General features: G+C 40.6%; 1 protein-coding gene across 1 annotated transcript in view; it reads right to left on the reverse strand.

Moving 5' to 3' along the window:
- Positions 1–23,394, reverse strand: part of brinp2 (bone morphogenetic protein/retinoic acid inducible neural-specific 2) — a 177,675-nt gene that overhangs the window by 19,782 nt on the left and 134,499 nt on the right. The gene's annotated exons all lie outside the window — the stretch shown is intronic.

Here is a 23,394-nt window from a genome sequence, read left to right on the forward strand (position 1 = left end):
TGCTCTTTTCCGTAATGTTCTGCTTCACACTCGCACAGTCACACACATTTGGGAGCTGTCCGGGACACTGCAGCCTCACGTTGGCTGCTTGGGGCTGCCCGGTAAAACATAGTTTTCTGTCAGTGGGTGAAGGCTGCTCAAGGATATTTAAACAGCAACCACTAAGGAACAGGAGGACATTATTGGTTCACTTCCCCTGCCATTCACCATGATTGAGATATCGTCTGAAGATGTGACACTGCAGGGTATTACTGCCTGCAGATTGTAGGGTGTCACTGAGGGGGATAAATTGGAAGGTGTTTGAATGAAGGATGTTGGGAATCACTGTCAGGCAACACTGGTTTGTTTGTGTGCGTTTGTGTATTCCTTTAAATGGTCCTTATTGTCGGGCAGACGTACATTACTGTTAAATAAAGGTGCCATGAATTTGTAACATTTCCATCAGCAATGTATAAAATTTAGGGTAAAATCTTCTTTTTTTTCAAGAAAGTATTTTTGGTATGGAAAGAGGTCCGCCCTTTGTAAACATCACACAAGGATGGCATGGCCTTCAGCACTTCCTTAAAACAAAACAAAATATATTTACAATGCAATTAGAAAAGACAATGGAATATTATATTTAGATAGTTTTTTTAAATGACCAGAAACAGAAGTCCACACTAAGTCCTTGTAAAATGATAATCCACTGTTGGTAATGTAGGGATCTCTGTTTTTGTGTTATTGGCAGATGTATTCTTCATCATTTGATAAACAATACCATGTCTCCCAAGTATGTAGCGAAGTTGATGGCATTTTCCCCGAAACAGATTTTTGTCAATTAACATGATCTGAAGAGTGGAGATACAGATTCACCAATATGAGGTAAATGAGCTTGGAATATATATTGCTTTGCATAAAAAGTAAGAAATGGACTCTATATTCATTAACTCCCGTGATTAGCTGGTCATGTGTCCAGAGAAGAGTTTCCACTCAGCTGGACTACACAATTCTACAGAACTACAGAATACACAATTCACTGGTAGTAATAGAGGGATGTTACACAGTCATGTGTATTTTCACCACGGACCAACATTTTCAGTGCAGTTGTTAAAGAATAACCATTAATTACCTACAACCAATATAATATAATGTAATGTAGACATTACCTGCAAGTTAACAACTACTCTTATTTTTTCATCACAAAATAGCAAGGACAGGTGAAATGATCATTAATTAGCTTTGGAGATCAAAGAATCCAAATATTTCACTGACCAAGGACCAGATCTGGCTGGCTAAAGGAACAAATTCCTTCCTCTCTATAATAGTCGGCTTTCACTTCTTCCAGTGTGGCTGTTCAGAACAGCTATAGATACATTGTATGCCTCTTGTGTTTGCACTATACAGTAACTGTGTCCTAATTCGGGGGCTCCATCCTTCAGAGGACTAGGTGTCCTTCGTGAGCTGAGTAGGCTGCAAACACCAAACTGAAAAGACGGTCTGGTCTACAGAGCATTTCCTATTTGTGCTATCAACTTGTCCTGCTATTACTATTTCATCATTAGCAACTTTGATCCACTTTTTTGCAGCTTGGCCTGTAAGCATAGCTAGCGCATTAGCTTCAACACCTGCACGGAATGGGTCCTGGGGTAGGTTGGGCCTAGATGGTCAACCCTTTGGATTCTTCATTGCTTGGGAATGAAACAACGCATTTGTCAGCTGTGTTTGAAGGAGCCTTTGAAACAGGACAGCCTAGTAGCACCACTGTGACATAATTGGTCTTCAAATGCAGCCTCTGAAGGATGTGGCCCCTGAACACAGACCGAGCCATAAGCAATTAACATTTTTTTACAAAAAGCACTGTACATCAGTGAATTGCAATTGTGTTGTTCTGTTATATGTTAGCAGGTCAACACCAGCTTTAAATGTGTTTGGTTTCACTCATCTACATGTGAGGAAGCCAGCAGCAGCCTCCCCATTAGGAGGACCGATGCATGATGGCGAACCAGGGTAAACCTCCGCTTATCCAGTGTTAGGTGTTCCTTAGCATGCAGACCTCATACATTAAGGGGAAGCCACTCTGGGGGTCTGCTGGCTGTACCTAATAAATTTTCCCTAAATGCTCCCAAGGTCTCAGATAGCAAAAGGAACCCAGATGGGCCGGGGCTGCATTTGCCTGTGGACAGATGGGTTTTAACGGCCCACCCACTCAAGCTGCAAACAATCCCAAGTTATCGCAGTGCTCTGTTTATGTTTTACACCTTTGGCATTATCACCAAGTTTGTTTATGTGTGAAGGTTAAAAAGTCAAATGGGTAAGTAGGCTAACTGTGAAGAAAAAAGGCCAGCAATTTGAAATCCATTACATGGGAACTACCAAACAGGTTAATTTTTGGATTTTAAACTGCACTCAAGCGGGAATTATGGTCTGTCGGAAAGGCATGCTAGCCCCCCTGCTCCCCTTCACCTATTATCTGTAACTTCTGGAAACCAACCAGGATATTCACACCCACTTCCTGTAGTGATTGGATGTGCACATATAAGGAATCTGGCATTTTACTTCACTCTCTTTATTGATATATGGCACAACTAGGCTACAGTTTGAATGTCTTTTTTTAAACAGAGACTTCAAATACTTAAGCCTCTGCACTGCACACACATTTGATTTCTGGCACAATGAACAGCACATTTTTATAAGCAGTTTGGAGTCATATTTTAACAACACAATGACAAATGTTCTATTAAATAATTTGAGCTATTCTATTAGGCCTATATTTATTCTATTAAAATCAAATTCTCTCTTGGGGGTCGAATAAGTTTTACACCACTTGGCAACTGTTCTTCTCATATTTTGACAAAATATCTACTCTCCAATGTGTTTAGAGATGTGCTCTCCAATCATTCTGTATCCAATTGTACTTCTGTAGTGGTGTCATGTGTGAGAGTTGCTTAAGGAACTGAACATTGGCCTATGCATACAAGCTATATACTATGTAAGCTGTGAAACATCAATCTATTCTAGAAAGTAAGACTAGTGGCTGGGAGGGTGGCTGAGCCTTTACTTTTAGATTTTGAGATTTTTAATTTATTGTTACCGATATTATTTTTGACTTTATTTTACCTGTTTGTATGCTCATGTGTTTGTTTCTTTGTTTGTCTGGAAAAATATAAAACTAGACATGCTTGTACTTTCAGACGGTGTGAAAACAGGATGTGATGCTCCAAGAAAACAGTTTAAAAAAATCAATGAATCTTACTTTTGTCCAAAATGTCAAATGGATACTGTCAGAATGAAATGGCGAACGTATTCTATAAATACTGTTCAATGAGGAGACTCCATATTGTGCTTTTATTTCTTGTAATTTATGTTTTATTCATCAATATGTAAGAGACCTGTACACCTTATGCCATTATCCAATAAGTAAATTACGTGGCCACAACCAAATGGCACAAATTAGAATAGGGAAAAATGTGACTGTAACAGCAGGCAACCATGTCAGGTTCCTCTGCTGTACAGAAATGTGTTTCACCACACATCTGAATATTGCACTTTTATTTTTCATTTTCGATCAGATCTTCAGAAAACTAGGTAGCTACATGATATTGTCATGCATCTATAATGATTGTCCTTCATTTGTCCCAGTGGTGGAGAGAACCAGGTCTTAACTGATTCATATTCTAGACATGCCTAATCATTATATAGGCAATATAGAATATATGCCTCCATATTCCCACATTGCCAAAACACTAACTACATCAAAATAGCAAGAGTCCTGACACAGTCTTTTTTTTCCTCCAATGACTGAAACTTAGCACTTCCTCCAGAAATTGTTGCCTTGGTTCTAATATTTTTTTGCATGTGTATTTCAAGTGTTCTCTGAGGCACTGTCTTCCTGAACTGACTCACTGAAGAATAAGATATGATTTTCTCCTCTTTCAGCCTGACAACAGCCATTTTGTTTTCAATCCTTGGGAGCATTCACCTTGGGATTCCAGCAAGCTAGGCTTTTTAAATTACTACTCCTTTGAAGAGGTGAGATCTCTCCTTTGCTATAACTTTGCAGTTTATAGGCTATTTTATTCTTTTTTTCATTAACCTCAAACTGTGAGTGTGATAATGAGACTTTAAAAAAATGTCCACGGGAATCCTCAGCCCATCCCCCCTCACTCAAAGACAAGTAATAAAAGACAAATGCACATAGTTTGCCCCTTAGAAGACTTTGTGGAATCATAAATCATCATCTTTACCCTTGATTATAATGGATATGATGGCTGAAGTGTCGGTAGCTTGAATGTATATCCTCTCCAGTCAATGCTCTGCTGAGATGCCAAATTTATCGATCAAAGTGCATTTATTTTCTGCAGCGCCAGCCTTGGCGCTGCCAACCAGACCACGTCCTGTGGTGAGCATGCAAACAACTACAGGTGAAAACGTCTCTGCGTGATGAAGAGCTTCTGGTGCGCTATACATCTTTGTTCTCCTGGTGCGAAGGAGTAGAGAACTGTCTGAGTCTGTCCTGCAAGGCTTCTCAGATGTTTGGGCCCTACGGCAAAGTGAAGGTGGGTGATATTTACAAGAGGCTTAAACTGCACTTAGCTCTCTGCAGTGACGCAATTGGAATTGCTTTGTTTCCTGTGGAGGGTCAGGAGGAGGAGGGTCAGATTAAAAAGAGATTGATTGAGAGTATAAGAGAGACACAGAGATCACTGTCAGCGATTTGGAAAGTGTTAACACTTGTCAGTTAGAAGCTAAACCTGTGCTGAAAAATTGAAATTCACTTTTCCTCCCTCCTCCGATGCTTAACCTTTTAAACAGGGGGGAAATAATTAAAAATCCCAATGAGGGGCCCATTGTGAATTTATGGATTGCAAATTTGGGTTCAATTATCTCCAACCAATAAGATGTCACTGCTGAGGTGAGTAATGAGGGGCTATAAATATCCAATGTCTTCTGGTGTGAAACGAAAGGTGAAAATTCCATTATCATGACTGAGCTGCTGACTCATGTCAACAGATATAAACTGCCTAATGAAATAGCTGCTTTATTAATGAAATCACATCATACAGGGTTATGGAAATACTAACTCCTCAAGCTGTCTTCATACAAGTTTAGCTCACGATGCGATAGACAGTGAATGTGGAGCCTGGTTCTTATGTGTAGGTGCACACACTGTTTCTATGACTATGACAGATACGGATATACCAACCGATAAAACCAGTTGCTGAGAAAGGATAAGTTGGCGGTTCATTTTTTTTTGGCAAACATAAGTTATTTTCTCCACGCATTATCCCAAAGTCGCTCTTCCACACTCTGAGCATGAAGCATCTTTTGTTGCCCAGGAGTATATTAATAAAACCAATATCCTGGTGGGGCAGAGTTCATCCCACAAATGCCACAAACTTTTCGCCTCCAAATTTTCTCTCTACAGCTCTGACATTTCTAATAGTCTTGGCAAAAGTATGTCCATAATGCTATGTTTCTCTTTGATGCCCTCAATTTAAACATCGTCTAGAGTTCTAGGGCAATTTCCTGTAATGTCTCGATTGGAATGACGAGCATTTATTAGGCCAAGCCATGAGATGGTGAAGTTCAAAGGATCAAGGGTGAGTTTTAAATTATAGTGAGGGTGAAGCCCACCTTGATTTTCAAATCCATGCAATACTCCCACATCAAAACACATGATGTGGGATTGACCCACTGTTCAAAACTTTTGGGGTTCAGTATCCAAAGTTGTGTCAGAAATGATAGGCAGAACCATAGAAAGAAATCCAACTCTCTTAACAATTATCCTCAGAATTGAATGAAAGGGAGTGCAGGATGTTGCTGGGAGGCCTTGACAGCTGCCCAAACACACTTTCAGGGCCAGGAAATCCTGAAGCTTTCAACTGCCTGAATTAATAAAGCAAACCACTTGGACATGTGGTCAAAGGCAGCGGAGCAAATTCTCCATAGGTAACAAGAGGAATGCCATACATCATACCTGTCTCGATAAGATATTGTTATTGGGGGATTACTAGGGATGACGATATGGGCGGGGATGATGAGGGTTGGGGGATGGGGAGATATATCTATACAAAGTAACCCACTTGTTTTCTGTGGCATTTGAAAAAATATGTGAACAAATACAGTGCCATTAGCACTTATAGACCCCTAATGTTCAGTTGCACATTCAAGTCATTATGGAGAGACACACAGATCCTTTAACTGCTACAAACAATCTGCTGGTTTTTATCTTCTGATGGAGAGAAATAAAAAAATGTACTTAGAAACACAGACATGCATTAATATAACATGACCTGCTTACACCAAAACTGATATGGCAAGTATTCGTGGCGATCATTTAGCCTGGGAACCAGATTAATTCTGGGATCTCATTTAAATTTGTTCTGCCAAAATACAGTATTAGTCAATACAAAAACCTGGTGTTTGCCTTTGTCAATCGCCTGTAGGTCACATGTTTGTTTCAGAAAAAGTGCTTTCAAATGCACATTCATACACATCTTCAGGATCATTGTTACAGGTTCATTACGCATAGGACACATTGCTTCATGACAAAACTACTTGGATGAGTGTTACTCATTTAATTCTCCCCCTTAGGCTGGAAGACCAATATGTATTATATGGACTATACAAAAATCAGAGCCTGAATACATGACACCTTTTATGAAATAAGACTATTGCTGTATGTCCTCCAGTATGAATATCAAACCCTTTACATTGTATATAAAGTTCATTCCAGAAAGGATGAACTTTACAAGGACCTGAAAAGATAAAGAAAAAATCTGTCTTTGGCTGTAGAGGCTATTTAATGAGCACCTCATTAACTGGAAGGTCTGTCTGCATGGTCATATGCAGCTGTGACACACACACACACACACACACACACACACACATATACACACTGTGATGACGTGTGGTAGGCTGTGTGTCCGTGTTCTAATTGAGTCTCTAGAGAGTCGTGATGGCACTTGGCACCAGCAGCGCCTCTGTCCAGCCACTTGGGCAAGCAGCTGTAAACACTAAACAACAAGAGAGCGTGGTACAAACACCCCCTTTAGACAATGTGAGCTTTTCAACTGCACTCCCCAAACTTTCAAAAATATTTTTGGTAGTTTCGATTGTAGGTCCAAAGTTAGGAGTTTATCCCACATCCTGGTAGAACTGGACACTTTTTGGCTTTCATAATTTTATACATTTTAAATTAAAATATATGTTGATTAGTTGCAGACTTAATCCCCATAGTTTGTAAGGCTAAAAAACAATCAGCACAGTGACTTGACCCATTATTTGGATAAAATGTTTAAGAATAGCAATGGTGCAGGCATGAACTAAAAAGAAGAAAAGAACAAAAACATTTTTTCATATTTATTTCTGTTATCTGTGTTGACCCTTTGTCCTTACTGTATGCTCCTTTAGGTATCCTGAATTTATTGTACCACTGGGCAACATGCAGCTAACTCCCGACACGGGAGTTAGCTGCATGTTTCCCAAATTAACAGTCCCATGACAAACTCTCCTGGGTTTAAATCTCTGGCTGCCTGGTCGAGCCGTTCATGCTTTTGGAGTGGTGGTGGTGACAGATTTCAGCTCAAACTCGCATCATCCAATCATCGACTCCCCGGCTGCAGCGGTTAACTGGTAAATGATGTATCCTCATAGCACCTCTATCCTGCCACCTTAGTTACGCTTCACGGAGGTCGTCTCCGTGTCCGAGGAAGTGAGCGGGCACAGCGATAAGAGTGTTCATTAAACAACTCCCCCAGAGGGAACCAGAGGCACCTCCTCCTCCCTCCCCTTATCTCTATCTTCAGGGAGGCAAGGGTGGAGGTTTTCCTCAAGACTTGGGGGTGAAATAGAAGTTAGGGATCAAGGGTAAAAAGGCAGATGCTGGGTGTTTGTGTGTTTGTCAGTGTGGGTCATGTCTTTTAAGGTTCTTTATAAGAGCCAGTGCTTCTTTTTTAAAAATCTGAATGTACATCTCTGTCACAAAATCTAAAGGGAAAGCTTGAGTATGTAAATAGTTACCTGACTAGACTCTTCTCTCCATTTCTTGTCTGCTCATCTTCCTCTGTATGATCATTCTTTACTTTACTTTACTTTCTATACTTTTCTCTTTCCATTAGGTGAATCATTTTTTTTTTTTACAAGATAAGCTTCTGTTTGCTCATTTATTCTCTCCTTCTCTCTGTTTTTTTCTAAATGTACCCTTCTCCCCTCGGCTTCATATCATCTTCCAGTCGGCCCTCTCCTTTCTCCGCATCTGTTCTCCCCAGTTTCTCTATAATCTCATCTCTTTTACGCCACTTCCGTGTCACTCCCTCTCCTCCTCTTCACTTTCCTCTCCCTTTACCTTGATTTACTCGCCCCCCAGCTCTTCCTCCTCATCCTTTCCTCCTCTACACGTGTTGAAGGATTAATAGCTACTAGGTCATGCCTTGTAGAGCCACAGCGTCACCTCCTCTCACCCCGAGCGACATCCTGAGATAAACTGCTGCCGCCTGCCTCTTTGTCAGCTTGGGGCTCATGCCCTTGGGCTGTTTATAGGCCTGGATGTGGTAGAAGTGCGCCGAAGGAAGGTAAAAAGCAAATTGAGCGCTGCTGATGAGCTCCTTTTTTGGACATCTTCTTGCTTCATTTCACTCCGCCTCCAGCTCTTCTGTTTTCTCTCAAAAATCAAACAGCACCTGTCTATGTCTGATGATTTGTCACTCCAGCGTATCCGTCTGACTCTATCTCTCTGTATAATCCTGCGATCTACCACCCTCTCCTTCCCTCCCACCGAATCCTCCTCCAGAGACATCTGCGCTGGTTTGCTGATGCCAGCGGTCAAGTCTCTCAGGAGATCATGTTTTTTAGTTTTTTTTCCCAGCACGACACACAAATGAAGAAAGTGCCTGTCCACACTTTCTGTCCTCCTCTTTTTTCCTCTTCAGTCATTCTCCCTCTCTGCATGCATGGCGTGGCAGTTTTGGATGTTATAACAAAGAGCTAATTGGAACTGAGAAAGCTGTTGTGGCAGGGTGGATAGGTGAAGCCAGAGGCTGAATACAGATTCAGTGTGGACACTACCCGTGACCACTTGATTCATGAAAAAAACAAGGGAACCACTGAATCAGATGAAAAGAGAAAACAAAACCCCTATGGTGAATGAAAAAGTGAACAACAGTTTGAGCTATGAAAAAATGAGTTAGACGGAATTTTAATGGAGCAAAATTACTACTAAGGCAGTTTGAGAGAGGAGCTGCTCAGATGGAGCGACTCTTGCACAAACAGATTCAGTACGTGAAATTGAGATCAAGTCAAGTCAAGTCAAGTCAATTTTATTGTCAATTCCTGCAGTATTGTTCCAAACATACAGAGGAATTGAAAAACTGTTTGTCTCGGACCCATGGTGCAATAGTACAAAACAAAATAAACAAAACCAAAACAGAAAATAGGATACGTAATATATACAATAAGTAAGTCCTAAGTAGTGCAAAAGTAAGAGTAAGGCAAACCACGCAGGATAGAAAAGCTAAAGAAATTGAAAATGTGCAATAGAAAGGAATACTGTACAGTATGTGTAATACACAGGAAACTTGTTGAGCTTCCTGACAGCCTGGTGAGTAAAACTGTTTGCCAGTCTGGTGGAACGGGCTCGGAGACTCCGGTACCTTCTCCCAGATGGCAGGAGGCTGAAGAGGCTGTGTGACGGGTGACTGGGGTCACCCACAATGCAGGTTGCTTTGCGGGTGAGGCGGGTTTCATAGGTTTCCAGGAGTGAGGGGAGTGAGACACCAATGATCCGTCCAGCTGCCTTTACTATGCGCTGCAGGGTCTTGCGGTTGGAGGAGGTGCAGCTCCCGTACCACACAGTGATGCAGCTGGTCAGGATGCTCTCGATGGTGCCCCGGTAAAAGGAGCACATGATGGGTTGGGGGGCTCTTGCTCTCTTCAGTTTCCAGGGGAAGTAGAGGCGCCGGTGGAACTTTTTGGCCAGTGATGCAGTGTTCATTGTCCAGGAGAGGTCCTCACTGATGTGTACCCCCAGGAATTTGGTGCTGCTCACTCTCTCCACAGCAGCACCATTGATGGTCAGTGGGGGTTTAGGAGTGTGGCCTCTCCGGAAGTCAATAACAACCCTTTTTGGTCTTGTCGATGTTCAAGAAGAGATTGTTATCCCTGCACCACGTGAGATGTTCCATTAAGTGCATGCACGGCTAAAAGTGACACTGTTGCGGCGCAAATTTGTTGCAACCTGCCCTTATTTTCAGGCACGTCCTTGGTGATCATCAGCAAGAGCACCGCAGGTCATGTGACTGCTGATTATCTCATACAAATGTACAGCCATTGTGCCTGGAGAGACGGTTTTATCATAGAAGCTCTGTAAAACTGGTCTTTATGCTCCCTGAAATGAACTTCCAACCTTCCATTGTCCAGACCAAGCTACTGGATCAGTTTGTGAAACTCTCTTGAAGGTTGAGGGATGGTAAGCAACAAGACAGGGCAAGTTTGTTTTTTTTTCCTACATTTTCGCACAGTGCTGGAGATCCCTTCATCTTTGTTTTCACTGTATTCTTAGTTAAGTTATCTTATTCATGGAGGCTTACTAATTAGACAAGTGATTTTGGTTTCTCAGTAATGTCAGGCGCAACAGTAGCGCAACCTCCCAATCACCTTGCATAAAAGCATGGAGGCGGCACATGTTTTTAGATGTGTTCAATTTCATTTCATGTTCTAAACTTGTTGCTTACTCACAGGATAATTGTAAGCACCAAATGTCCAGGACAATATCATTTTAATTACTGTACTTGCAGACTTTATTGATCGGGGCATGGGGGTGCAAATGCCTCAAACTGAGACTGATTAACAATTCACTTCAATATATGATTAAATGTGTGAAAAGTCATTTTGGGAACTGGGGACATTTTTCACTCTTGGTTGATGTCAGAAGCTGAGGATGCAACTGTCCTGGTCACTGTCACTCACAATATCCTTATTTTATTATCATCAGATGGTTTCCTATATAGTATGCTACAGTAATATTTCTGCAGGGCCTGTTGGTCTCTTGTGTCAGAAGGTTTGGTTAAGGTTCAGACATCAGCAAAATTAAGATCCAGCATTCACCAACAGCAGCACTTAAACAGTTTTAGTCATGGTTTCGTCACGAGTGGTGACAGATTTCTGCCACATTTCTGCCCAACTATTAGAACTGGATAATCACCCATTTACACACATTCATACACGGTCAGAGGAGCTATCAGAGGCAATTTAGGGTTAAGTGTCTTGCCCAAGGACACAACGGCATGCGTACCACCAACCTTCGGGTTTGTGGACAACAGACTCTACCTCCTGAGCCACAGCCGCCCACCGGAGAAATATAACTACTTTGGATAATTGTGATAGCACAAAATGTTCTTGTCTTTCAAGTTCTGTGAGTGTCTGGGAATATATATCATCCCCTGATGACTTGTTTATGCGGTCGTACTGTTTCACTGACACAGGATGTGATTTACTTTGTTGCAAGGGCATTATGGACATGTTTTTTAAGTCATGTTTTTTTAATTATTTTTTTATGAAAGTATGCAATTCGGAATCCTCAACTGACCAAGCCCTTTAAAACGTTTAACTCTCCTTCTGATTCCTATCGCGACAATCCTACCGTGACCAGTAGCTGCTATCTGTTTTGCATTTTGAAGAGAAACAAGAGTGGGCTAACAAGTGAGCCAGAGTTCGAAAGAACAAAAGCAGGACACAAGACACTGCTGTCTAAGCTGTCTGACTGACAGAGGACGGAGATCACACTCATTTGAAAAGACTTTAGCTCCACACAAAAAATCCAATGTCAAATGGCAGCATAAGCAAAGCAAAAATCAACAGTACATGGCAATTAATATAAAAGAACTCAGGTGTGTGTGAGTGTGTGTTTTACACAAATGAATAGCGCAAAGATAAAAGTACAGAAATACTAACGTTTTATACTTGCAGGCCTAATTATATCTGGCAGATAAGCAGCGGAGCATCTGGCTTTTAGACACTTAAAGAGACTCTGCAGCAGCTGCACATGTACAGTACATTGGGCTGTTGTTCTAATGGGAACATGGAAATGGTCCATCCCCTGAGGAGTCAACATGCCCAGTAAATGTCATGGTAAATAGTTATTGTCCTGAAATGTTGGTATTTCTTTAAATCCAACTGAGAGTTTTGGCCTGATGGTCAGGTTGCTGGTGAGGGTGTAACCTGCCAGCTCAGGCCAAAGTTTATCTTCAGCTAACAATCTGGCAAAATGTAATGTGGTCCGTGTTAATCTCCCAAAAACTGCAGGAATCCCCCAGTTTTTCTAAACCGCTTTATTTGGATGGTTTTTATAGGTTTTAATTTGAATGGTTTATGCAGCATTATTTATTGTACCTTTTAATTTTTCTTCTTTTATGTGCCTTAAAAAGTCTATGTTTACTCAGGAGAATGTGCAATATCCAACTTTGTGCAATATGCAACCCACCTACCTCATGAACAATGTCAGCGCCATTGTGTTACTGTGTTCATCATTGTATTGTTGGTCCTGTCATTGTTTATGTGTAGCTGTACTTGGCAACTTAAGTCCATGACAAATTTCTTTTGGGACAATACAGTTTATCCTACCTTATCTTTTGAATAGGTCTGTTTGAAACCAGTTAAACTGTGCACATTTTTGGTCTTATTAGATTATGCTTTTTATGAATGACAATTTATATTGAGGTTAAACCTCAGCAATTAACCCGGTCAGAATGATATAAATGGGGATCACTAGGATAAGTCCTGTCCCTTAAAGCAGCTATAATTTCTATTTTATGACAACAATGCATCAAATGATGACGTGAAAACAATGTGACAATGTGAAGAGGGTGACTCATAGCAATAAACCCACTGAGAATTATCACCTGAATGTGCAGCTCCCCTCCAGTTTACAGAGATTTATTGCGAATTTCAGCTCATTGTTTCACTGTCCTCTGACACTCTAATTTTCTCACTGTGCACTTCTTACTAGGCACCAGTCGGCAGACGGACAGTCCAGACAGACAGTGACATTAGAACACTGTTTTAAAAATGGACGCACCCCTGTTCATGAACTAGAGAGGGCCAGCAAATGCCATATACACCCTCAGGAGGTCACCCACTAACCATAAAAACACATGCAGGTTTGCCACAGTCAGCCAAAGCTTATATCATTGCTTCTATGAAGATGATTGATGGGCAGGCATCTGCTCTCATTCTGCACAGCAGACAGTTTTTTTTTGGTTTTCATTGTTGGGCCCGAGCTGCAAAAAGCATTGTGTGCAGGTTATGCAGAGAAAAGGTGGCTTAATATAAAAATACAGAGAGAGAGCTTTTAACTAATCTAGGTTTTCCCCTCTCAGTCAGTAATAGCCAGTATTCCTTTGTGAAATGTGTTGTGATTACCCATGCCTGGCAATAGACGACACTCAATCTGTTACCGCTCAGTAGACAGAAAGACATCATGATGGGTTGAGGGCGACCTTCAATGAAGGCTTCATGAAAAATCCATTAGATGTGAATTAATGATTGAAATATGTAGTTTGTGTTTGTGTGTATGTGTGTGTGTGTGTATGTGTGTAACTGTAATGAACATGGGAACTGATCATTTGAAGGTTGGCTTGACATTTTTTTCTCTTCTTTTTAGAACAATAACGATTACCACTACTATGTTTAGAGAAAAAATGTCCGACATGTGAGCTACATAGATGCATGGTTAACAAGCCAAGGGCGGGAGCAGCTTCCAGTTGTGACATCCTGAATGTCTAACCCTAACCCGTTTTCCGTGTGACCCTCTCCTATCTCGCAGCACATGAAGAAGCTGATGATTAACCACATAGATTCCCACCTCTAGGGAAACAAGTTGCATCTTTGCCAGCTGCTCATCCCCCTTACCACTGGGAATCTGGTTATTGTTCACATTCGGAAAAGTGACCTAAACTTAATCCCTTTACACCCTCCTTCCTCACTGTTTAATTGAGAGTCATGCTCTTTTTATACACACAGCATAAAGCAGAGAGTTATAGGGTGAAGCAGGAGCACTAATCATGGGGACAACACTAGCAACAGACAATTAAGTCAATATTAGTTAATTCTGCAAAGAAAAAATCATTTTCTCCCCTTTTAAAATATCTGTATATGAGTTATGCAATTCAAATAGTCGGTAAAGTTTAAAGAAAGATAGTTGTCAAGGTTAATTGCTGGTTATTGATGGGAGACAAACTCAAGTATCCTGGCCCTCACACACTCAAATTAGTGCCAACAGTTGGAATGTGATGTAAATCGTAAAGTGAGGATTTTAAAATCCAATAATCCCTTATTTTTTAGTAGAGTTAAGACTCTTTTACACATGATAGACACCACTTAATTGGGCCATATGCAAAGCTTTTTAGCTTTTATAATACATCTGACACTCAGAGATTTTGAAACTTTTGTTGTAAACTATAATTAAAACTTTGTATTTATGTATTTAGCTCATTACTGAAACGATCCCATGATGACACGACAATAGTTCACAACATGAGTGAGGCCATACACAGCCAAAACCTAGTGTCCTGCTATTTCACTGATCAACAGGTAATAGACCAAGATGATTCGACAAGGACTCTTAATTTAAATAATGCATTTGCAGAAAAACCCCAGGTGCCCATTCCCTCTCCAGCCTTTCCGTGCTCATATTTGACCTGGAGGCCAAAGATGTAAAGATTCCGATGGGAGAGGATAACTTAATTACATATATAATTAATATTTCCCAGCGTTTGAAAATTGCTTCAGGTCCCTCTGAATAAGAATGGAAATGCAATGACCATGATAATTATCAGAAGATCTCTAAATTGTCCTGCCTATCAAAAGTGTTGGGATTATTTTAGAAGGGATTCCTCTGTATTCTAAACCCACATCAGTCTAACTCATGACTACAGGAGATTGGCTTTGTATATGGTATATGGTACATTTTTGTTAGTATTTCTAGATTATGGAGATGTCACTTATAAACAGGCCCTTAGAGTCTGGTTACAGTTCATCACTGATGCCATTATTGATGCAATTATGACAGTCATAAATCCCCTTTTTCAAGAAACAATTTCAACAGATCGCTGAGATTACATAACATTTATGATGTTTAGATTGTATTTGGATCAGATTTGGAACAGATAATGAGTCTGTAGCCAAAGCAAAGTTGTTGTTTTTTTGCAATTATGTAGTCATTTGAACTATTACACTTTCCTGTAAAGCTTTGTACCATTGATCTACATCACTATAATGTAGTTGATAGTGAAAAGCACGTTTGACAACACAGCTTTTCTGATTGATAAAGAGGTTATTAATATAGTGGATCATGTTTGCGTGTGATACAAAGTCATCATATGTTTTCCACTTCTTATTACATTACAAATTACTACAGTGCCTTTTTGCATATCATTGGCCTTTGATCAACATTTTGTTTGAGGTTGCGTTGCGTGCAGGGTTTGAGTGTGGAATTATCATTAGATTTACAGTGGGAATCATCAATTCAAAATCCAAATTCATTATAATTCTCATCATTCATTACTTTTCTCTCATGGTTGCTTAAAAAAATCCTTCAAATAATATTTTTGAGGCTTTCCAAGAATTCTTGTGCATGTAGCAAGCTTTTTCCTTCATAAAAATAATAGAATATCAACCATAATATGAGCAGTGAGGGTCATGAACTCTTTCTGTCAAGTGAGTGATGCCTGGTGCAATGTTATCTAAATGGCTCATCATGATAAACACATCCCTGTACTATGGAATCACATGAGTTTCTTTGCCAATGGATTTCTAAATAATGCCATGATGCCGGACTCTATATGAAGCCCTTAATCCACAGTGTAACACATGCTTATTCTTCCTTTCACTCATGAGACACAGTGATTACAAAGGCTGTAACACACATTTAGCTAAGTATTTGTGAGGGATTCCTAAAAAAAAAAAAGAAAGACAAGAAATAATTATGAGAGCCTACAGGACAAGCAGGAAAAAAAAGACGATGGACAAAGGGGAAATAAGGAGGAAGCAAAGAGGACTGGCTGTGCCAAACACGGGCCTCCTGTGAAATGAATGAAGGAAATGAAATGAGAAAGCAGAAGAAGTGTTGCCAAATCTTGTTCCAAAGTGAAATCCATCTCTGGGCCTAAAATAATCTCTCCTTCTTTTGTTGTTTTGATACATCCAGGGAGTGCATGTGCTACATCTGCAAGCTGAGACAGGATGTTTTATGAAGGTAATAAAGTTGGAAATGGGCAGAGATTTAAAGCAGCGGCGTCCTGATAGCATTGAGCAGAAACCGTGCCAGGACTATTTGTAGGTGGTATCAAGTATCAAACAGATTCCTGTTAGCTCTCAAGGAAGCTTTTTAATTAACATAATGGAGGACTAGAGACAATTAGAAGACATACGGCATTGTAAAACTACGAGAGGAAGGCGACTGCAGAGAGATCCAAGATGAAGAGACCATTAGTAGATGTGTAATGAGATAGAGAGAGGAAGATGTAAACCTTTTTATCATCTAGATTTATACTATGATCCATGATATATTTCTGCCAGTTGTAACAAGGACATTGTGGTTAAATAGAGCTGCCTGTAAGTACCAAGGAAAATATAAGCAAGGGATGGAACTAGGGTGTAGTTAAGCTTTAAGGTAGGTAGCTAAGAAAGACTGTGATCATGGTTAACACCAGACAAACCAGAGAGAAAAAAAAACAGTAGGCTCAAGTGTTTGTTGCCAAGACACCACATTACTTCTGCCTCGACTTTGTGAGACAACAGTTACAAGTGTAATGGTCGCAGGAGGTCCTTCTCAGGTAAATGCCACCGCAGGTTGGCTTTGTCCATGCCTACCAAAGAACAGCAAAAGAAAGAAGTAATCTTCCGCCCACTGTGCTCCACAGACAGACCTCAAGATGTGACGACTGATTTCCAGTAGATGCTGTTGTGTGCTTGACTTTGAATTGCAATGTTTTACTCACCATGCTGATTTATACTTGAACAGAGGTCACAAAAAAATGAATGTACTTACTCTCTTTGACTAGCTGGCCCAATGTTTACATTACCAACCTGTTTCTTCACTGGACATGGGGCGTTGAAAATCGTTGCATCAAGCAGAGCACATCCAATAAACACAGTGTGACTGGCTAACGGCTAACATGACCATGGCTAACATGATCGCAGTGGCAATGTTAGCATACTAACATTTGCTACAATGCAAATTAGCACTAAACACAAAATTAAGCTGTGTGGATGGGAACGCATTTGTTTTTCAATGGAATTCTCAAAGTTGACATGATATTGGCACTGGATGAAATGTCAGGAGGTCACCATAGCTCTTATAGTTCATTATGTGGGGAATATGGTGTCTGTAGATCTGTTATACAGTACATCTGTAAGTAAACACCAACACAGTCCTTTTAATAAATTCTCTTTGACTTCCCAAATAGTTTAGATCACTTAAGTTGATTTACTTATATTGGCCCTCGTTTCATTTGAAAAAAAACATATATATCTCTAGCCAAGTATTAAGAACTGGGTCTCTGTGACGACATTCCCGCAAAAAGAAATGCCGTGTGCAGTTGCTGCTAATCCAAACGAAACATTTCCCACTGCTGCAGCTTCACATTAAAAGCACTTGACTGGGGAACATGATTTGACTTTTCTTATGAAGCAGGCACAGGAAATGCAATTTGAGCCTCGGGGAGCCGTGAGATGAAGAGCTGCAGGTGACAGGCAGCACACTTGCAACTTCTCAGTCAGATAACCGACTCCTTTCACTCTGTCCTGCTGCGTTGTGTGCAGAATACAGTCAATGATGGAAAAAGGCCAATTATTGACTGCCTTGGGTTTTTTTTTTAAATGACGATGGCTCGTTTTACTGCCCCCACAATTCTGTGACCTGCAGCATTAAGTGCCGTTACCACCAATAACTACAGGTCGCGCTAAATCAACCAGAAATGAAACGTTAAAGATTGCCAATTTACACCCTGCTCACTTGCTTCCACTACAGAAATCTAAAGAATTGGATAACAATGTGAGGGGATAAAATATTGATCAGATGGTTAATGCTTCACGCTTAATGTATACATTTCTCACTGACCAACATCAACTGGATTCAGCAGAAGATGAAAGTCTCTCTTTTTCTAAAATCACTCTGGGATTCCTCCTTTTACCACGCTCTGTCTGTCTCTCAGCGGGGAGATAACACTGCCTCGTAGCCACCCTTGGAGCAGGGAATTGAATCTCAATTACAGAGAAGCCCCCGTCTTATGTTTCATATACGAGTGGTGACCTCATTAGTTAGTTACACCCTGTCCTTCCTCTCTGCAACATGCATAGTGGCTGGGACCACACTGCTCACATCACCTGGTTTAATCTTAACTTCCTAATCACATACTTGAAAGTAAAAGTCAGGTTTCCTGTGATCATGGTTGCTTCATTATTATGAACACAGGTGCTGTAGGCGGTATTTATGCTGTTGTAAATACAGCTAATACTTATTATTGTTTGAGTAACATAGTATAATTTCTTTTGACAATTCAAGTATATACTTTTGACCAATTTCTATTCAGTTTGTGTTGTTTAACACATTGTTTGTTTGGCAAGACAGTTTGACACAATGAAAAATATAGAATAATGTCAACCTCATCCGTTAAAATGGGGAGTCTGTCGAATACTATTGAATGCCGGAGTACTCTCGAGCAAGTGGGAGGTGCGGAAAAAAACTACAAACATTGACTTATTATGTATAATCATGTAATGTGAAAAATGTTAAACCGCCCTGTGAAGGTAAGACACATCGAAATCACCCTTTCACATCTGTCAAGGAGGTTATGTCCTGTTTGTTTGTCAGTCGGATAACGCAGAAACTACATAACGGATTTCCACGAAACTCGGTGGAAGGATGGGACATGGGCCACGAAATAATCCGTTACCATTTTGGCGTGGATCCGGACAAAGGGACAGAGCCAGGATTTTTTTTAATCGCTTTCTTTAACATTGCAAGATGGACATATTCACAGAGTTCTCAGGGAATAATTCGATTAGGTATACTTTGGGGACTAATATCTATGAGTGTGTGAAATTTGGTGCGGCTTGATTGAATTTAATGAGACTGGCCTTGGCAGAGGTATGCCATCTACTGAGTGACATTCTAGATTAATCCTGTCCACGGGATTCATACAAAGCACTCTGTATTAGTGTTCTGACACTGTAATTTGCATTCACCCTCTGTATGGAAACGGGTATTGAAGAATCCAGTGCTGAGCCTCGAAGCCGGCTGTGTTTTCCAATTTCCACAAAACCAAAGGTCTGAAGTTTCAGCCTCAACTTATTCATAGCTTCTCCGGGACGATAGGTTGTTGCCTCCCAAACTGTACACGAGATCTATTTAAACAGAAAGGAAAATAACCTCAGAGCAGATCGCTCCTGTGATTTGTGTGTGTGTGTGTGTGTGTGTGTGTGTGGCTTCAGTCTTTTGTTGGGAAATTGTGAGTGGCTTACGTTTTAGTGTATTCTTCTCCTCTTTTCTCTCACACACAGACACACTACTCCTTCTCTCTGAGACAGTCACATGAATAATCTCCAACACACATGCACATGCGCGCGCACACACACACACACACACACACACACACACACAGAATCCTCCCAGTTATTTTCCTATCACCTCAATAAAGTTATCAGCCCTTCTCAGCAGACGGGAGTCAGCCCAATGTCCTGGGTACACCCAGAAGCCAAAACCCTCTGTGTGTGTTTGTGTGTGTTGGACGAGAAGGGGGGAGACAGACAAAAAGAGATAGAAAGAGGGAGAGACAATGAACACTAATTCACAGTACAGCACAGAACGTCAAACACTATTTGCCATCTAGATTAACCTCCTGTCATCTCTCTGCATTCAATGTTCACCTCAACTCTTCTGTGCATGTGTGTGAATGCGTTAGTGGTTTTTGTGTGTTCCGTAAAATTAGTCCTTTAATGTGTACAAACTGGGGACCCTTTCATGACATTCTCATCGCACTACTCAAGCACAGTTCTATAAGTACACAAATGCTTTGCTGTGACAAACTGCAAAAAGTTAAGCTCCTGGGTAAAAAAACACAAAATCCCAAACGTCGGTGGAACAAGAAAAGCCTCGCAAAAAGCCGGCGTTCTCCTCTGTGTTAAAGACCGTGAGAGCATCTTTAAAAAAGATTGAATATGCAGCGGAAAATAAAGCCAGGCGCTTATCAAAATGATGCTGAGTGAATCAGCAGAATTGCCATTTACCTGATGTTGCTCTTTCTATCTCTCTCTCTCAGACACACACACACACACACACACACACACATTACATTTCCTGGAGACTTAACATAAACTTCACTATAATTTATATATATATAATTTACTTACACTGAACCCTCACCTTAACCTTAACCTAACCTTATCCTGACCTCAAACCATGTATTTGCCTTAAAGTGCACTATGTTGTGGACTTGTCTCCATAACGTATACGTAAAAAGATTTAGGTTCCCACAATATGAATAATACCTCATTATACCTCATTACCTCTTTCTCTCTCTCTCCCCAACTAAATTCTGCTGATACCTTCCAAGTCATTAAGAAGTGTGCTGGTAATGAGTTGAAAAAGAACAACAACAAAGAAAGCTACTTTAGGAAGTGACGCACTTATTTATTCTTTAACATTGTTGCAAAACCCCACACTTGTGTCTCACCTGCTTTGATGAAGAGTTTCAATGAAGCAGCCCAGTTGTACTTCAGAAGAATGAGATTATGAAGATGACAGGATGCTATCTTTCACACCACAGGTGCGAAACATTGTCATACATTACTAAATCATGTTTAACAATGCAGTTGTTTCAACAACTCAGCCAAAAAACTGGTAACACTGAGGTATAAGCTTTGATTTTTTTAAAATGGAGAATTAAAAAGTTGAGAGAATTTGGAATACCCGTTCATCTTTTCTTTAATTATCGAGCATCACAAGACAGCTTCGCTCAGTGTAAATGAGTCCCACAGCGGTTTAGTTGTCTTATTAATTTCACATGAGGGGGAACAGGCATCCAAACGTTTCCCTCATAACTTCAGCTGCCTTATTCTTAACTTACAAAATCAAAGCCACAACTTGAATTCCCACTTATCCCTCTTCTGCTGGTAATTACCCCTCCTTCGGATCCAACTCTTGCCACTACTTTCACCCAACAAAAATCACATCAGCCACAACATTGAATACTTATGCGTAATTGACACTTTAAAGGTGTAAATTTGCCCAACAAGTTAACAAATGAGCACATTATTGAAAGCCCAGTGCTTTGCTTTGTAACCTGTGAGTTTAAGGCTTATTTAGCTGAAATGATGTCACATTGCCACAATATTGCTACAATAAAGTCCAGAAGGACAAGAGACATGAGCAGTCCAATAATTTAAGACAATAACTTTGTGTCAATCATCTGAAAGTTTTGATATTGATAATCATTATTTTTGCAATAAAACTGTGTGTACACAGCTACAGCAAGCATCACAGGTTTAAATCTATTCGAGGAACCCCGGAGGTTTGACAGTTACATGTCTGCCTCTGTCTCTGTCTCTTGTCCAGTCACACTAATTATGAGAGAAGTTTCTGCAGTTCTGGAGCTCAGTAATCAACTTAGTGAGGACAATGTTATTACAATTAAGTTATCGCTATAATTTTAGAACCATTACATTCATACCCAAGTTGAAAATAAATGGAATTGCCCTTTAAAATAAAATGATGTAACCTTTAGGAGAAGCAATAACAAAACTTTCATCGCACCCATTAAAATAAATCAATTCTAAAGTGGCCCAACATTGCCACTTTCGAATCATTGCTGCCACAGACTCAGCAACTGGTCCAACATGACCACTAGCCAGAGGTGTCACAACAGGATAGGCAAAGCAGGCCATTGCTTATGGCCCGAGCTGAAAGGGTGCACCCTTAAATGCTATGATCAGCTGTGAACAGGAAGCAGCAATAAGAGCATGGTCAGAAAAACCCCCTAGCACAAGTTCTTACTACGAGATCAGAGATTGAAGTTCTGCTTTCAGACACCCAGGAATGAAAGTCTGTGCAGCGTCAGCAGGAGTCAAGTGACAGACAAAAGCAGAGCTGTTAATGATGTGCCACCCGTGAGTCGCACTGTCACTGAAATAAAAGATGAAATGCATTCATATGATAGGGGCTTAAAAAAAACAAACACTTGCCACAGCAAGGCGATCAATGACTGCAAGAAGCTCAAGGTGAAGTCACTGCAGAGGGGAACCCGTAGGGAGTTCTAGGACCTCAACGAAGGCCCAACATATCAGCATTTATCTTAAACCGTGAAAATAAAGTTATCCGGAGATTTAGTTGTTGTTGTTCTCTCTAGGCAGAAAAGAGGTTACAGCTCGCTCACTCATTGGTTAGGAGTTCATGACCGGGTCAGAAGTCCGGAACTTGTGTTCACATTTTGCTATTGTAGAGGGTGGGACAAAACAAACATCGCCCTACGTCTTCCAGAAGGCCACTGACATCTCGACGGGTCAGTGAACGCGAAGTGTCAGGGCCACTGTAGTAATAAAATTTAGGAGCTAAAGCATCTGGAGAATTATTAAGAAGTTCTATCCAACGCATGTGTACTCACACGCAACACCGTTTCATGTTTTACAATTTGGGGATTTTAGTGGAGTTTGAGACATTGCCGTGGTGCCATTTTGCGCTGTGTGTCAAAGCTTTTTACCTTCTGTGGTGCTGACGATGAAAGTGGGTGTGTGTATTGGAGGTGTGTGTCGTTTAAGGCCCAGGGATAGAACCCACGGTTCGCTACTGCATCACTGTCACTGATATGGATGAAAACATATGTGCCATAACCATCGATGTTGCACAGAGACTTTTTCTGCTGGTGCTGGATCCGTTCACCTTTGTTCATTACAATATTATACAATGTGCAGCTAAAATTATTTGACATGTCATCTCTGGCGTGTAGAGCAGCTTACCACCAGATGTGTTTGGTTTGATTAACAGCAGACTAATTTGTGTGACACCTACGACAGGTCTGGACCACTCGAAAATTCTGTTACTTGATTGAAGGTATTCAACTTGCTCAGAGTGCTGCAGCCAGAATCTTGACAAAAAACATAAAGTATGACCACATAACACCAGTTCTGGCCTCTCTCCACTGGCTCCAAGTGCAAGCTAGAGCTGATTTTAAGGTTCTCCTTTCACGGATAAGGCCATGCATGAACTTGCACCTCCGTATTTAACTGTGCTTATTACAACAAATACAACTGCATGTCGAACTTCGCTCCCTCGATGCTACTCAAAATACGAGAAAATCAATTACATTCTGGAAGTTCTCCTAAATTACTCGTACACACAATTTGAGAACAAATCTGTTCGTACCA

Source organism: Scophthalmus maximus, chromosome 5 (genome assembly GCF_022379125.1).
Source record: "Scophthalmus maximus strain ysfricsl-2021 chromosome 5, ASM2237912v1, whole genome shotgun sequence".
Lineage (NCBI taxonomy): Eukaryota > Metazoa > Chordata > Actinopteri > Pleuronectiformes > Scophthalmidae > Scophthalmus > Scophthalmus maximus.